This window comes from Alosa pseudoharengus, unplaced genomic scaffold (genome assembly GCF_046254945.1).
Source record: "Alosa pseudoharengus isolate Yale_2024_CS ecotype anadromous, Long Island Sound unplaced genomic scaffold, YU_APseudo_1.1 YU_APseudo_1.1_scf_15, whole genome shotgun sequence".
Lineage (NCBI taxonomy): Eukaryota > Metazoa > Chordata > Actinopteri > Clupeiformes > Clupeidae > Alosa > Alosa pseudoharengus.
Window position 1 is genome coordinate 38559486 of NW_027468620.1, and position 19229 is coordinate 38578714.

Genomic DNA, 19229 nt, shown 5'->3' on the forward strand with positions numbered 1-19229 from the left:
CACACAGCCTGCAGCTACTCACAGAGGCCCCAACTTAGGCCGAGGCCTTGTCAGAGGCCTACTAGCTACAGCTTGACCTCTGGTTTGACCCCTGACGCTTGGAGAGGCACAGAGAGGCCTAGGAGACAGTGCATGTTCTCACACAGGCTGCTGCTGCTCACAGAGGCTCCAAAGACTCCTCTCTGTCCCCTGCGCGCGTGTGTGTGAGCCTGGGAGCATTACCCTGTATCCTACTCCTAAACTTAACCCAAATTAAACACGCTAATCAAACTAGCTAACACCCTCTATGCTAAGCCCGCAACACAAAGTGGCAAACACCCCCCCCCTCTGGGTACCACCCCCCCACGGACAACCAGGCTTAAGCACCGATAAGTACTGGTGCACTGTGCCCCACTTAAGCTAACCTCGCAAGGGTTAAAGCCTTAAGCAGAGCCGAAAAAATCTCAAACCCATGGTATACCTGCGGGTTCGTATATGATTCCGGCCCTAGCAAACCTCCAAGCGCTAACTCAAGAGCCGTATGTGATGAACATGTAACAGACTGTCATTCTCCCATACTGCCACTAAGGGGCCAAGAGTGAATACGCGCTATCTCGGGAGTCGTATGTGATGAAAAATGGAACAGACTGTCATTCTCCCATACTGCCACTAAGGGGCCAAGAGTGAAAACCCGCTAACTCGGGAGTCGTATGTGATGAACATGTCACGCTAGCTGCGGATTCACATACGATTCTGGCCCTAGCCAACCGCCTATCTCCGCGACGCAAGGTCACAGCGAGACGGGAGTGGCGCCATTGCGTCCGGAGCGTCAGAAAACATGGGGGTGCATGGGGGTGCCGCCAGTCTAACACCAACGCTGCACGACTTGTGGCCAAAAAACCAACTGCACCCCGGTGCACTTGTGGCTATTACCCCCTATCATAGTCAGGGATAGTAGGAGTGAAAACACTGAGGCATAGCTGCCTGATTTCCACACGAGGGCGACACTAGTCACGCTAGGGAGGTGCTCACATGTGAATCCCGACCCCCCCCCGCATGTGGAAGCACGCTAACTGCGGATTCGTATATGATTCTGGCCCTAGCCAACCGCCTAGCTCCGCGACGCAAGGTCACAGCGAGACGGGGGTGGCGCCGTTGCGTCCGGAGCGTCAGAAAACATGGGGGTGCATGGGGGTGCCGCCAGTCTAACACCAACGCTGCACGACTTGTGGCCAAAAAAACAACTTGCACTCTTAGAGTGAATACGCGCTATCTCGGGAGTCGTATGTGATGAAAAATGGAACAGACTGTCATTCTCCCATACTGCCACTAAGGGGCCAAGAGTGAAAACCCGCTAACTCGGGAGTCGTATGTGATGAACATGTCACGCTAGCTGCGGATTCACATACGATTCTGGCCCTAGCCAACCGCCTATCTCCGCGACGCAAGGTCACAGCGAGACGGGAGTGGCGCCATTGCGTCCGGAGCGTCAGAAAACATGGGGGTGCATGGGGGTGCCGCCAGTCTAACACCAACGCTGCACGACTTGTGGCCAAAAAACCAACTGCACCCCGGTGCACTTGTGGCTATTACCCCCTATCCTAACCCTAACCCTAACTACTAACCTTAACCTGTCATTACAACATTATGCCTAAGCTTAACCAAAAACACATATGTATTGTATCCCTGAATCTTACCCAATTACTAACCTTAACCTGTCACTGCAACATTATACCTAATCTTAACCAAAAACACATATGTATTGTATCCCTGAATCTACCCAACTACTAACCTTAACCTGTCACTGTAACATTATGCCTAATCTTAACCCTTAACTTAACCAACCCACAGCAATAGGGTTTCTCACCTTGACCCTATACCTAAAATTTCAATCCTAAAATTAACCCATTAGGGCCTGACTCTTAAAACTCAACACTATATGGTTTCTTCTTGTAATCCTACATCTAAATTTAACTCTAAATATAACCTGAAAACGGTCTGACCTCCTAAAACTCAACACTATGACCAATTATTCTAGAAACTCACCATTTTGATCCGTTAAGTCGCCACCTTAAAAATTGATATGTAGATAGGATTAAGAGGAATTCTAAGCCCATAAAAGCTTTCCACACCAGAAATAACCACAAGTCTTGTGACAATGCTTAACAAGCGCCGGCCCGTGCATTTCCCTCGACTCCTCCTTCAACCTCGCTTGGAGTAAATCTAAGTTTGGGGAGGATCGTTGTACATTGTCTAACACCTAACCCGCCAGAGCCTATCGGACCAAGCCTGTTACAAAGACACAAGGTTGAAAAAATAAAAATTCCTTTCATCAAACCTCCTGAGGCTCCATTCCCCGCCTGGGGCAATGAGTTGTTGGAGGTCTAAAATTCTTAGATGCCGATCTTGGCACAGTGGTGAAAACAGCTCACTGTGGTGACTCTTCCCCACGTAATATTCCCCCCTAATCATGAGTCGACCCCTTTTCGTAACACCCTCAACCATCGCTTCTAAATCTAAAATGTAATGTCATTACATGCCCTTATCCTTAACTTAACCTTTTCATCACACCTCAAAATAATTTTTACATACAAAAATAACTAATCCTACTCCGCCCCCAATCCTCGCTCAGAGTTTGGTCTGAGAACACATAAAGCCGTGGACGCCTTGGGTGCCGCGAAGAGGTTCCCTCTGTAGCACTTGTGTTTCTCATCTGACTTGAACAACTGAGTCGATAATAACTTTCTTAGTCCTTCGCTTTAACCATACACCTAAAATTTAACCCTATATTTAAACTTAATTCTGAACTTAAGCCCTACACGGCCTGGCTCCTAAAACTCAACACCTCGCTAACCTTAACCTGATATCTTAAATTTACACCCCCAATCTTTGCTCAGAGTCTGGTCTGAGAACACATAAAGCCGTGGACGCCTTGGGTGCCGCGAAGAGTTCTTCTCTGTAGCACTTGTGTTTCTCTTCTGACTTGTACAACTGAGTAAATAATAACTTTCTTAGTCTTTCGTTTTAACCATACACCTAAAATTTAACCCTATATCTAAACTGAATTCTGAGCTTAAGCCCTACACGGCCTGACTCCTAAAACTCAACACCTCGCTAACCTTAACTGGATATCTTAAATTTACGCCCCCAATCTTTGCTCAGAGTCTGGTCTGAGAACACATAAAGCCGTGGACGCCTTGGGTGCCGCGAAGAGTTCTTCTCTGCAGCAATTGTGTTTCTCTTCTGACTGGAACAACTGAGTAAATAATAACTTTCTTAGACTCTTGTTTTAACCATACACCTAAAGCCAATAATAAAACTTAAATTTCAACACTAGACCTAATTAATCTAGAACCTCACCCGCTTGATCGGGTAAGACGCCACCTTAAACAGCGGTTATAGAGATAGGATTAAGAGGAATTCCAAATCCATAAAAGCTTTCCACACCAGAAATAACCGCGGATTCTATAACAATACTTAACAAACGCTGGCCCGTGCATTTCCCTCGTTCCCTCCATTAACCTCGCTTGGAGTAAATCCAGTCGTGAGTGAGGACCGTTGTATCATGTTCCACACCGGATCTGTGACCAGGTTAATTTGTATCTTTCCACACCTCTCCGGCCCTCCATCCCCTGTGGGGGTTCTGGAGGGTTGGGGAGGTGGCCGTATGAATGCCAATCCCGGCATCAAGGGAGGCCTGCCCAGTCTGGTGGCCCTCCCACACGGCTTCTCAAAAACCCGCCCAACGCTCTAGTTCTATATAATACGTTTTTAGCTCTGTTTCATATCGGATCTGTTACCAGGTTAATTTGTATTTTTCCACACCTCTCCGGCCCTCCATCCCCTGTGGGGTTTCTGGAGGTTTGGGGAGGTGGCCGTATGAATGCCAATCCCGGCATCAAGGGAGGCCTGCCCAGTCTGGTGGCCCTCCCTCACGGCTTCTCAAAAACCCGCCCAACGCTCTAGTTCTATACAATATGTTATTAATTGTAGTTCCTTCTCCCCCTCTGTGCCCCCGCAGAATCTCAAAATGTCTGGGAATAACCAACATTTCAAAAAGCTCATCAGAGCAATGCACATTTATCTCAAAATGCATCACCACCTGTCCAATGTCACGGTTTCGGATGGTACGACACCAGAACCACCCTCTCTCCGTCGCTTCATGGGTGTTTTACACACAACTATAAAACCAGCTAACCCCAACCAAATAACAGAGCTTATGCTATATGGAAATGCCAGAAACTGGCTCCACAATAGCTTGCAAATCATGGAAGACCATTATCTGGAGAACTTGAAGAAAGCGGAAAAAGAGATTGCGGAATTGCCATTAGACGACTGGAGTGAAGCCTGGAAAATTGCCATAAAATGGAATAGGCGTAACTTGAAAAATATAAAAGAAACCACAATAGTCAACACTACGGAAAAGATCACAAAATACATAGAGTCTCTGTTGTCCCATAACCCAAACCCAACAGCAAACATACTGGCTGACCCAACATCTGACCCCGCAGAGTGTAACCCAAACGTGGCCATAAACATCACCCCAACGGTCAGGGTCCCTAGCTCCAATCCTACCCTGACCCCCAAAACCACAAGACGGCGATATCTCCACAAACCCAAAAGGTCATTCTCTCCTTTGGTTTGAATAACAGAGATCAGAACAACTCGGCGCTTCTCGACAGCCAACTTTCTCGCCTCGTCGAAGCAGCCCAAATAGTTTTCCCAAATGCCCTTATTAGAATACCGGAAATAAATTACAGTCATGGTCTCAGTCCCGAATTCAGGAGTAACCTGGATAACTTAAATATCTTAATTAGGAGAACGGGGCTCGGCCTCCCACCACTACCCAGTGAGGTCTTTAGTACGACCTGGGACAAAATCCATTGGTCCGCAACAACTGGAAAAGCCATGGTGCAACATTGGTTTTCCTTTTTGGACTAAAAGCAAACTTGCTATAGGAATTAAAAACCAACTAGTCACTTCCTTTTCACAACAAAAAAAAAAAAAAAAAAAAAAAAAAAAGTAGTATAATAAGGTTGATGATGAAAGGGAAATTTTGAAGGCAATTTTGCCTTCTCCAAACAACCCTTCCTGAAAACCCAAAAGAATCTGTACATTGTACCTTAAGGAGAACATATCTTTACCACCATCAATAGGTGATATTTAATACTCGCTGTGGTGACTCTTCCCCACTTAATATCCCCCCCCCTAGTCTATTAGGAGAGCTTATATCAACGTCAGGCCGGAAACTCACAGGGACGCCACCCCTTCACCTCTTCGCTCCTCTTAAAACCGCGTTAGACCAAAACCTCAAACCCTCTAACACTATAAATACGTATCCTTCCTAATTCGGAATCCCAGCGCGGGCAAGGCCAATCCAGATATCGGAAGAGACCTATCCAATCTATTGGCCCTCCCTCATGACATCTCTTCATAAAAATCGTCAAATAGATAGATAGATAGATAGATACTTTATTGATCCCTAGGGAAATCATATAAAAAAATACTCTGATCTAGACAACAGGGGTCTCTTCCAGCTAATTTTTTTTCCCCTTTGTGTTCTTCGCAGAATTTCAAAATGACACTTGAGGATAACGGAAAATTCAAAAAGCTCATTGGAGCAATGTATTTTTACCTAAAAACACATCACCACCTAGCTGAAGGTACCACCGCTGACAACACAATACGGGAACCGTTCCCTATCCGACAAATCCTGGGAACCGCACAAACAACCACTAAACCGGCCAGCCCCAATAGGACCACGAACCATGAGCTATATAGGGATATGGTGATTTGTCCTGAGGACATCGCACAGAGTGGAAAAAACCACCACTTAGCGAACATAAAGAAAGCAGAATTAGGTATCGCGAACTCTCTCTTGATGGACTGGAAGAAGGCCTGGGGGATAGCCACCCATTGGAATAGACGCGATTTAAAAAACATAAAAGAGATAACAATTCAGAACACCACAGAACAAGTCACAAGACTCATTGAGACCCTATTAGCCCAGAAACCAAACCTGGACACAACTAACTCCACCGAAAGCATTACGATCCATAACCGCGTCCTCAAGCGCAAAGCCGCACCTCCCACCCCCAGAGACCCAAAAAGAAATAGAATTACAACCCCGGTCGAAATACTACAGCCACCCAACGACCCGGAACGCAGTAACCCCAGTGCGCCCACCCATTTATTCACAAGACATGAACACCTTGGGCTAAAATACCAAAACTTCTCTCTAGAACCAAGACGACCCTTTCTTATCTTGGGTTCTTCAAATGTGAGCAGACTTCCAATGATAAATGACAATAGGATCCAAGTTGATAGCTATCCAGGGGCATTATTTGCACATGCTACCCACATGTTCAAACACAAGACTCCTCTGACCCCACAAGTTCAAAAGGTTATTCTCTCCTTTGGCCTCAACAACAGGGACCAGGGAAACCCGTCTCTCCTGAGAAACCAACTGTCTCGCATGATAGGAGCCGCCAAAACCGTCTTCCCGAATGCCATAATCAGGATACCCGTCATCAACTTTAGTCGCAATCTTACGACCAATACGAAAAACAATCTAGAAAGACTAAACCTCCTGATCAGGGAAACGGGAATTAGCATCCCCCCACTGCCCAGACAAAAGTTCAGCACAACCGGGGATAACATCCATTGGACCCCAGCTATGGGTTATGCCATGATAGAACACTGGCTTCCCCTACTTAACATCAGTATTGAAAAACCTACTCTGGTACCGATTACGAATCAAACACAGAGTCAATTTGAAGAAAAAACGGTTGTAAACCTATCAGAAACGCACCGCCTAACCCCAGCCCAAACACAGCTTCTCCGGAGGGGGCTATCTTTCATCCCCACATGTACAATTGCGAAAACCAAAAAAGCCGATATCATGACCAGCGTAACAACTTATCACCGGAAACTAAAACTAGCCGCATTTTTCGGACCCTCAGAAAAAGTTGATAGACTACCCTTTATGCCCAAATCGGACTGGGAACCCTCTTGGGATAAAATACCTAACCAGATCCAAGATCTCATAAAACATGACCTAGATTCACTAAGGGATTTCGTGATACCGGCAGAAACGTATACCCCCAACCTAACACAAACGGAAACAGAGGCCATAAAACAACTCTCACATAACGGAAACTTAATAATAAAACCGGCGGATAAAGGCAGTGCAGTGGTGATAATGGACAGAACCCATTACATCAAAGAGGCACTACGCCAATTAGATGATGGTAATTTCTACCGCCCCCTGGAAGCGCCTATCTTTACGGATTCGATCCCTATTATCAACTCCATCATCAACGATTTACGAAAAAGAGGTTTTATTAACAGAAAGCAGGCCATATATCTCAAAGGGGACTCCACACCCAGACAGAGACATTTTTATCTACTACCAAAAATACACAAACCCAGCAGCGCCTGGCCATCCCCTTTCATGCCCCCTGGTAGACCCATTGTTTCGGATTGCAGCAGCGAAAGCTACAGAATCGCAGAGTTCATAGACTACTTCCTAAACCCGATCTCAATGACACACCAGAGTTATCTGAAAGACACGTACGACTTCATTTCCAGGGTCAAAAAGATCAGGTTGAAGGACGATGCTTTTTTGTTTTCCATTGACATCGACAGCTTATACACCAACATTGAAACCAATCTCGGTCTCCGAGCGGTCAAAAACAGCTTTGAGAAACACCCTCAAGCAGACAGACCGGAGGACGCTTTACTAAAACTACTCACTCTGAGCCTAGAAAGAAACGACTTTGATTTCAACGGGAAAGCTTACCTACAGACCAAGGGCACGGCTATGGGCAAGAAATTTGCCCCCGCCTACGCGAACATTTATATGGCAGAATGGGAAGAGACAATTCTCCCCCAATGTACAAAAAAACCAGACTGCTACTATAGATACTTGGACGACATCTGGGGTACTTGGTCCTACTCCCAGGAGGATTTCCAGGAATTCATAGACAAATTAAATGACCATCACGAGTCAATTAAGGTTAAATACTGCCTGGATCAAGTCAAAATAGATTTCCTCGACACCACCACCTTTAAAGGACCTGACTTCCCTTGCACAAAAACACTCGACATCAAAGTGTTTTTTAAGGAAACGGATACCCACGCCCTCTTACACAAAAGTAGCTTTCACCCCGCACACACATTTCGCGGCATCATTAAATCACAACTGCTGAGATTCCATAGGATATGCACAAGATCGGAGGACTTTGAAACGGCGACAAAAACCCTTTTCGGTGCTCTACGAAATCGAGGATACTCACGATCGTTCTTACGAAATATCCGAAAGGAGTGGGAAACAAAACTACTAGAGAACAATGCCACTGCCCTAAACACGGAAAATGGGGACACTGCCTCAGAAACAGAGGAAAAGGACATCATCCCTCTCATTCTCCCCTTCTCAGACTTAGCTAAAACCTGCGGGAGAAAAATCAAAATGAACTTCACAGAGATAGGCACTGACTACCATGATACGCTTAGAATAATGCCATCATACAAAAGACACAAGAATCTCAAAGATCTCTTGGTCAGGAGTAAACTCTCTAACCCCAACAAATTTCACAGCACCGTCTCGGGTTCCAGAACCACAAAGAATTACCAGACGGAAGAGACGTTTCGTATACCTCAAGTCCCACTTAACCGTGCTAATTGCGTCTACCTGGTGACCTGCAAAAAATGCAAAATGCAATATGTAGGTCAAACCAAGAACTCAATCAGAACCCGCATGACCACCCACCGTTACAATATTAGACAGAAATGCAAGGAACACACGCATTTGGTAGCGCATTTCCGGAGACACGGAGCGGAAAAAATGGAAGTGATTTGCTTAGAACACAACCCCAATTGGTCGGAAAACGAAAGAAAATACAGAGAGAGTCAATGGATTCGCAAACTGAACTCAAAATTTCCATTTGGACTGAATGAAAAGTACAATTAATTTAACCAAAAAAGACAAGAAGACTAACACGTCACCAATATTAGCATCATTGAGATATATATATTTTAAAAAAAATTGAATAATTGAGTCTACCTGGTGACCTGCAAAAAATGCAAAATGCAATAGGTAGGTCAAACCAAGAACTCAATCAGAACCCGCATGACCTAGGTTTTTTGTATCTAAAAAAATTGCTCTTAACTCACCTTATAATTCCTATCAATTAATACTATCAATGTGACAGCCGTACACTTTGGACAGATGTGTTTCTTATCCTGCTTGTTGATCGGAAGACCGGTGTCGCAACGATACACTCTGGGCTCTTATTTATCTATTTCCAGTTTAGCTAGTCACTGTACAGCACTTTAGTCATTTTTACACTGCTGTGAATGTACTGTATTATCAATAAAAAGGATTGACTCACTTTTTTTCTATAAAGGTACAAATTAATCCTATCTGATTTCCACTTCCTTGTTGGGAGAAGGTGGAGAAATCTGGTGAAGGCCCACGGGAGTTTGATTTGGAGCGCCTACGCCATGGGACAAACAAATCTCATCTGATAAAACCAATACGCTGACTCCTTGAGCCTCTTATTTGACACGTCGGATTCACAGGATTCACTCATACGCATTACATAAACAAAAACAAACAATGAAAAGACCCACTGGTTGATTTGGAACGCCTAAGCCATGGTGCAAACAAATCTCATCTGGTAAAACCAATATGCTGACTGTTTGAGCATTTTATTCAGCGCATCTGATTTACAGGATTCACCCGATACGCATTACATAAGCAAAAACAAACAATGACAACAAATGGAAACATAGAAGGACAATATATTCTAAAAAACATCTAATAGACAAAGAGTATAGTAAAAAATAAACATCATGACTAAAATTAAAGAACAGGTACAGGACTAAAGACTAAAGCCCATTATGTATTTATAGTTTAATTTAAAGCATTGATCCAAGAATACAAACAAATCCCATTTTATCCTTAACCTCCTTCTAGGATAAGGTGGAGGAATTGAACAAAAGCCTACTGGGATTTAATTTACAACACCTACGCTAAAACACAAATAAATCCCATCTGATTTTTAAACCTTCCTCTCTGAGTCAGGTGAAAATGGCAATCTGGTGCGTTTTCATTGTCCACTAGAGGGCACCATCATAATAACATTGCAGTTTATTCTCTATCAATGGAATTTAACAGGTGAAAGCACAAATACGCTTATATCTTTGGAACCGTAATAGATAAAAACTCGGGGTCTTTTACATTGAAAAGAGCTGATTTTCCTCATGTAAACCGACTGATTTTGCAACCTTAATAATCCCGAATCAGCAAACCAAAGACGAAATTGTAAACCGGAAGTTTAACAAACCTCAGAACCAGGAAGTGAGTGAGAGACCAACCTAACCACGTTTGTGCCTTCGTATCTCGGGAACCACAAAAGCTACAAACTTCTAGTTTTCTGCATTAAAAAGAACATCTTCTCTACTTGTAAACACACTAAGAGAACAATCGTTACAATCTCACAACGACGGATCGAAGACGAAGTTCAAAATGTAGGTAATATGAAAAAGTGGTAAACACTAAGCACAAAAAAACCCCCATATCTCGAGAACCAAAAGGGTTAGAAACTTCTAGTTTTTTGCATTGTAAAGAGCACAGTCTCTACTATTAAACTGACTAGGTCAGCAACCCCAACAACCGTTTTTCTGAAATCGCGATTTTCCAATCTTAAGATGCAGTTTAAATTAAGGACATAAAAAAGCTTATATCTCTGGAACGGTAACAGTTAAAAACTTCCGGTTTCTTACGTTATAAAGAGCACAATCTCTACTATTAAACTAATTAGGATATCAACCCCAGTAGCCATGTTTTGAGATCGCTATTATTCCACCCTTAAAGTGATAATTACATTAAACAATGACCTCCCTACTCCTGAATCGTTAGCCTCCTTTGCACCTCATCGGCACTAATCTGGACAACATTAACCAGCACCATTTATCCCAATTCCAGGTCAACAACTCTTACTCCCAGCTAACGCAACCGGCGATTACCCTACCCTATTCAAACCACTCTTAACTTATGGAACAATAAAAATAGAGAAGCTGGATCATATGCTTTATCTATCAAACATTCTGTATCCTTTAATAGGAGCCTCAAAACATTCAAAATGTTCTGCTTAGCCCCTCATTGGGGTTGGTGCACAATACCATTCACGGGCCCCCCATAAAAGACAAACAGCACTATCATGATTTAAAACCAACTCCACAGGTTCTACTATGGTTCTACTCAGCCTTTACTGCGAATTTTCACTCCATTTTTGTCGTAATAGGTTAACCCAATTGGACAGGGGACACACGCTAAGGACTGATCATCCTATAGCGAGGCCGCCTCAGATGAGGGTGTATAGTGATTAAAGGCCTGAAACATCCGATGATTCTGAGGAGCACTACTGAAGATGTGTCCTACAAAACATTTCACAGTCTGGTGGGGCCTCCCACTTAGTTTCTGTGAAAATAGGACTTTTCAAAGAAATACAGTCGGACTCTTTCATCTTTATTTATACAAGGTTTATACAAAATCAAAAACAATTCCGCATGAAAAATCTTTGAAGTTTAGAACTTCTTAAATGACATATCAAAATCAACTCCAGACTCACTCCGAGCACATAGTGTCTATATTCCTGAACCTAATCCAATTCCTCATCTTAACCGGTCACTGATTCCAATTCCTAACCTTAACCTGTCACTGATTCATCAAAAAGTCCAACGTTTCACTTACTTTCTAACTTTAGGTATCCCTAAAGCTCTTCTTAACTATAAACTATAAACTTAATCTGAAAACCCCCTTAAACTCAACATTATAATTAAATTTAACCTCTATCTGTACCAATCCACTCCAAAATGGCTTATTTAAATAGACGTCAAGCCAAACCCAATTACAGACTCACTCGAAACACATAGGGATTGTATCCCTGAATCTAACCCAACTACTAACCTTAACCTGTCATTACAACATTATGCCTAAGCTTAACCAAAAACACATATGTTTTGTATCCCTGAATCTTACCCAACTACTAACCTTAACCTGTCACTGCAACATTATGCCTAATCTTAACCAAAAACACATATGTATTGTATCCCTGAATCTAACCCAACTACTAACCTTAACCTGTCACTGCAACATTATGCCTAAATCTTAACCAAAAACACATATGTATTGTATCCCTGAATCTAACCCAACTACTAACCTTAACCTGTCACTGGAACATTATGCCTAATCTTAACCAAAAACACATAAGTATTGTATCCCTGAATCTTACCCAACTACTAACCTTAACCTGTCACTACAACATTATGCCTAAATCTTAACCAATAACACATATGTATTGTATCCCTGAATCTTACCCAATTACTAACCTTAACCTGTCACTGCAACATTATACCTAATCTTAACCAAAAACACATATGTATTGTATCCCTGAATCTACCCAACTACTAACCTTAACCTGTCACTGTAACATTATGCCTAATCTTAACCCTTAACTTAACCAACCCACAGCAATAGGGTTTCTCACCTTGACCCTATACCTAAAATTTCAATCCTAAAATTAACCCATTAGGGCCTGACTCTTAAAACTCAACACTATATGGTTTCTTCTTGTAATCCTACATCTAAATTTAACTCTAAATTTAACCTGAAAACGGTCTGACCTCCTAAAACTCAACACTATGACCAATTATTCTAGAAACTCACCATTTTGATCCGTTAAGTCGCCACCTTAAAAATTGATATGTAGATAGGATTAAGAGGAATTCTAAGCCCATAAAAGCTTTCCACACCAGAAATAACCACAAGTCTTGTGACAATGCTTAACAAGCGCCGGCCCGTGCATTTCCCTCGACTCCTCCTTCAACCTCGCTTGGAGTAAATCTAAGTTTGGGGAGGATCGTTGTACATTGTCTAACACCTAACCCTAAAAAAAGAAGAACACAATATGAGAGAGAAAAAATGAAAAAACAAGAGAACTTTCTCTACAAAAAAAAAAAAAAAAAAAAAAAAAATGGAGAATTAAATCTTAAGGCTTCTTAGTATATTCTATAAGTTTCTTTTACCTGATTTATTTACACATTAAGTTTAAGTTTTTGAGAAGTGTACCCAGGATTTTTAGACTATTTCCATTTTTCTTTACAGTAATATATACTTACCCAGTTGTTTAACCATTCCCAGTCTTTCCTTCCTGTATTCTTTCCTAGCCCTATTCCTAAACTCCTATGCCTAATTGTTAACCCCTTTCCCCTACTATCCTATACCTATACCTTAACCCAACCCCTTACCATAACCACTAATAATTCATCAACAAGTTTTAAAATGTCAGATTTCAACCGTCTACTTTTTTCCTTCTTACCCTAAACCTGTCTTCCTTTCCTATATTCTAACCCTAACCCCTACCCACATCCCTTTCCCCTGATATACTCCAAACCCACATCCTGTCCTTTCCATAAACTTACCTTAACCCTCCCATCATTTCAAATTATTGGTTACAGTAAAGGAGAACTTCCTTATAAAGAATAGGATACTTTTATTAACTGATGTCTGTGCCAATGCATTCGGGTGGATTGATTCCACCCCTCCCCCTAAACCAAACCTAACCCTAACCCTAGGTCAAAGGTCAAAGGTCAATCTACTCCCTTACCATACCCTTGTCCAAACCCTAACCATTCGTCCAACATATTTCCATTGTGTTTCCATTCAAACACATTTTCTTTCATAACTCTCGAACCCTACCCCTAGTGGCGAAATGGAGGGGTGCAATTGTAAGTCATTTTCAAAGATCTATCCACTCAAACAGTAAAAAAAATTTGTATGGGGAAAAAATTTGTTCACTACAAATGTGTGCCATTCGACTCAGAATCACCTAAAACGTACTCCTATACACTTTCTGGGGGAACTTTTTTCAAAACCCACTTTGGACTTAGAAGAATTTTTGATTTTTCCCATTCATTTCAATGGGGAAACTAAAAACGGCTATAACTTCCGAACGAAAGGTGATAGGTCAAATATTTTCTTAACCCTTTATTTAGTAATGATTTATTTAATTTTCTTTTTTCCCTTTTTTCTCTCCCCCGTTTCTAATTTACATAATTTCTTCATTAAATACTTTTTTTTATATATATATTATTTTATTTATAGACAGTTGCCTTTTTCCTACCCTTATTCCCCTCCTTGTTGGTGTGTTTGGATCCAATCGGCCAGTGCACTCACAGTCATCCACTCCACCAAAGATCATGTTCCCCTAACCTAACCCTAGGAAAATGGAAACTGTTTTGCTCGGGCCGAAGAGCTCCTAGAGGAGACAACACAGATTGCCTCTGAATTAGTTGGAGAGGCAAAAACAGCTGGACAGAAAGGCGACTGGTCCTTTGACGAGGATTTTCCTCCTCTGCCACCGCCAAAGAGCCCTCTTTTTACACCGACAAACCTGCAGAAAAATAAAACAACAAAGGGTTAAAACACAAAAAACAAAGAACTCATGTGTGGTACTTGACCCGGAGATAACCATCGAACTACACCCGGTCAGCCAACCTCAGGAACCTGTTAACAACAAAAAAAGATCAACAAACACTGGACAATTGGGTACAAACACAAAAATCAGAACAAATTGGGGATTTACTTGACCTCACCGTGGAGTCTGAACCCCCACAGACTCCACAATCCCCCGACTCACCTGTGAAAAAAACACCTACTCATTCACCACAACAAGGATCAACTATACCAACAATCATACCAATACAAACAACCACTTCACCAACATTAACCCCACCTAAACAAACACTCACCCCCAAAAATAAACCTACTAGACACTTGAATACACACAAAAAATGATTGATTGGGGCCTTACAGTTGATAGGAAATGGATAATCATTGGGGACTCAAACCTATCAAGGATGCCGTCCTTCCAATCGCCAGATCTGCAAATAGACAGCTACCTGGGTGCGACATTCCTACACGCAGAAGAAATAATTAAAAAGGCAAAAGTTAAAGTAACAGTGGAAAAAGCAATATTATCCTTTGGCATCAACAACAGGAATCAGAAATTAAAACAGACAGCAACAAAGCAATTACAGAGAGCAGTCAAAGCAGCGAAAGATAAATTCCCGGAGGCGGAGATTTGGGTCCCCCAGGTCAACTTTTCCCAAAGCCTCCCAATTGACCAGCAGAGAGTACTGGAGAGCCTAAATTCACACATAGAAAAACATTGGAATATATTTCATTGTTACCACCAGCAGACTTTTTCGTTGAACAAGATTTGACACATATTAGAAGACTCAAATTAGTAACCTTTTTTGAAGGGAAAAGAACAACCCCCCAACTCCCATTTATCCCAAAGTCTGATTGGACACCTACCTTTAATCAATTACCACCATCCACCCAAAAAATAATTACAGCAGACAATTATGCACTTAAAAATTTACATTGGGGTCAGAAATTTTAACACAATCTGGACGAAGATGAAATTAAAGCACTAAGACAATTACAAGGAAATAAACATATAGTAATTAAACCTGCGGATAAAGGAAACATCATAGTTATCATGGATAGGGAACAATATATATGGGAAGGGCTGAGACAACTTACCAATACGGAGCATTATAAGAAATTAACAAAACCTATTTACATGGAAACAATTGAAAAAGTTAAAACAATATTGGACAAATTAGTACAGAAAGGATACATTAACAGAAAACAAAGACAATACTTACTGGGAAATGACATACCAAGACCTAGAAGATTTTATTTATTACCAAAGGTACACAAAGAACCACTTACCTGGAGTAAACCTGGAGAAATCCCGCCTGGAAGACCAATTGTGTCTGATTGTGATAGTGAGACCTACCTGATCGCAGAGTTTATTGAATATTATTTAAACCCCCTGTCTAACAGACACCTTAGTTTTCTAAAGGATTCGTATGACTTCATTGAAAAAGTCAAGTTGCTAAAAATTCCCCCATCAGCATACAGTGGGCAGTGCTTCGACTTGGCCAGCTTCACTCGCGGTCCGCGCGTGGGATCACGCGGTATCACGCGACTTTAATTTGTATTTTCCCAGTGAGACGCTGCAGCAACCCAAACAACCGGTAGATGGCTCAAGTGAGAAGAGTGTCTCGTAAAAAGAAATGGAGCCTGGAAAACCCTACACAGACTTCACTACAGACTTTAGCAGACTGGTTTAGAAATAATTTAATAGCCAGAAATATGCCTGCCCTGCCCTAATAAAGAAATATTTGGTTAACTGCGAGTGAATCCCGTTTGCAGCCGTAGAAGAAACGCAGGACAAATTAAACATTCTGGTTTTCTCCGAGTGCAACGATGATAGACAGACATCATTTGGACAAAATATAGAGCATATTAACCTCTGTTGCTCAGCCAAATGCCTTCCTGTTACGTCCTGTTATCACAGAGTTACAGGCAATAAACGATTTTTTTAAGGTCACAAGTTTACTTCATTAGCGGTTTATTTTTTTGATTATTAAAGAGTGTTTTTCATTTAAAGGTTTGACTTTGTGCTTATTCAGTAGAGCATTTAGTGCTCTTCCCAATCCCAGACGTTCACATTGCATGTTTGTTTGTAATGGATGCAACCGCGAGATAGGCTACGCGTTTGACGGCAATGAGTTGTGAACGGACATGAACCAAGACATAGCCCAGCAGCAATCTAGGGACTGTTCGTTATTTATTGAAGGGGCCACCGGAGGAATTTTGAGTGCTTCAGTCAAAAATTGCATGACCCTCCCTTGCCTGCTAGAAATTGTTCAATGACCCTCCGACAAAATTGTTAAAGACATGACCCTCCCCTTGCCAATTGTCGCATGTCTTCCGCCCGCGCTGCTTTGCGCCACAGCCACACACTGTGATAACTCTTAAATCAATCTTTCGTGAGCTTGCATGCTACCAGTCCTTCCTTTTCAAATGTGTTGTGCCTGTTTGCACAATTTCACAAATAATCATATGTGATTAATAATATGACAAATAATCCCTGTGCATGGGGACCGAAACAATGCATGCCAACTTTTTCCGTGTTTATCACGTATTTTAACTTTCCCCCGCTGTCTTGCCGTAGAATAGGCTATCCCAGATTTTAATACTCTCATAACAACCCTGCCATCGGGCCTGTCTCTGTGTTGCCCTGTTGCTACCCCTTGCCCTTCCAACGAAACAGATGTCTTCAAATCATCGTTTTCCTTGCTTGAATGTCATAAACATACAACTTTATGCAGCAGAATTACGCATAGGCTACTTGGAACATAACACATTTGACAAAGGACAGATGTATCGTAACACCCCCAATTATCACCACTTTTGTTCAGAAATTCTAAAACAACGATGTTTTTTAACACTTCAAAATAACATTTGCTAAATTAACCTTACATTTTTCAGTAGCCATAGGTGTCTAGATTTGAACAAAATCTGGTTTGGTTCTTAACGGCACATGGACGGTTAGACCGAGAATTCTTGTCGTGAAATTAAAATTCCACTGGAGCTCCAAGCGGTTGTGTACACGCAGCCTTACAACACTGTTTACAGCTCTTTGAGTCACGGTAAAATGTCATTTTTGGTACATAGCTTAGATACACCTATGGTGTGGGTGGTTGCATCTCTTTAGGAGTCCGCTGTCTTGGTTTGTATAGAAATGGATATAAGTGACACGTACACGCAAGACGGTGGAAATACGGGACCGACGGTAGGGGGAGTTCCGATATGTTGCTAGTGACAAAATATTAACTTTCAGTGTTTTACGATGTCTTTGTCATGGGGAAGTGTTTTTCCCCATGTATTTATTCTAGGCTACTGTCAGTGACTGCCGTGAGAGAAGCGGGTTCTGTGTTTCGTTCATGTCAGTGACTGACGCGAGAGAAGCGGTGTCTGTGTTGTGTTGCATTGCGTTGCGTTAATTTATTTTCATTGGGCATACCGTGCCGTGCCGTCCACAGCTCTTCAGTTCTGAATCTTGGAAGCTTGCAAGCTGAAGCTTGGCCTCACAGATGCGCTCGTGCCTTAGATCAGGGGTCCCCAACCTTTTACGTACCATGGTCCGGTTTGATTCCCATTTTTTTTTCACGGACCGTGGGGGGGGGGGGGTTCGGGAGTTCCATGTTCCATATGTGTTGTGCATGCATTGAAAAGAACTAGCTCCAGTTATGTATGAACAGTGAAGGTAACAAACTCTTAAAAACGTGAAAAACGTGAACTTGAAGAAGTGAAAATGGAACAATATGAACAATGAAAATTGAACAACTTGAAGCTACATCTATCAAGTGTGAACATGCTTAACAAAAAATGGGAACAAAACATGGGAACTAAACGTGCATTACGAATATAATCAGTGGGAGCCCTGTGCTTGTTTCCCTGCAACAAGACAGTGACACCCTCAGTGTGTTTGAAATGTCCAGTCGATTGCGCAATTTGGTTTTAGTTGCAGTCATTGCAGAAAACCCGGCCTCGCATAGATACGTGGTGGGAAATGGTAGCAACGTTTTCAGCGCTTTTACGGCTATCTCGGGATATTCTGCTTTGGTTTTGATCCAAAAACCCGCCAGAGAGGTTTCCTCATACACACTTTTAAGACCACCGTCATTTGCAATTTCGATCAACTGCTCTTCCTCCTGCGCTGACATGTTAGGACTATTCGGGATATTGACAAATGGGTTGCGGACCCACTCATTGGTTAGCCGTGGATCTTTGGAGGATGGGAAGTAGCCTAACGCTCAAACTCATTTGAAAGCGCAACAAGGTGATCGCGCACCAGCTGCAAGAGAAAGGGCCCTGCCTCAGTCTCTCCCAAAACCCCCACTACTGTTTGGAACATATCAAATACACCCCGTCCCCATTCGTCCCCACAAATCAAGCTTGGCTTTAAATGCAGCGACTTTATCTGCCAGTTTAAAGACAGTCATCATTCTCCCCTGGAGTGACAGGTTGAGGTCATTAAGCAACCCGAATATGCCACATCAGTCCTCATCACTAAAATGTGCAGCTAACGGTTACTTTTTTTCTGTAAGAAATCTCTGCAGCGGCTCTCGCAACTTAAACACCCTGGCCAGTGTCTGCTAAAGATGCTTGTTTTTTGTTGCTCATTCTAGCAGTTTAGCTAACTTCGTGTGACACTACCGTTCGCCAAGAACTGATCAAGTGAAGTGAGCTGACCTGAGGCTGCGCAGCGCTGAAGGCAATATGTAAAGTGTTGAAGGCGGGACAGACGTAAGAAAATAGA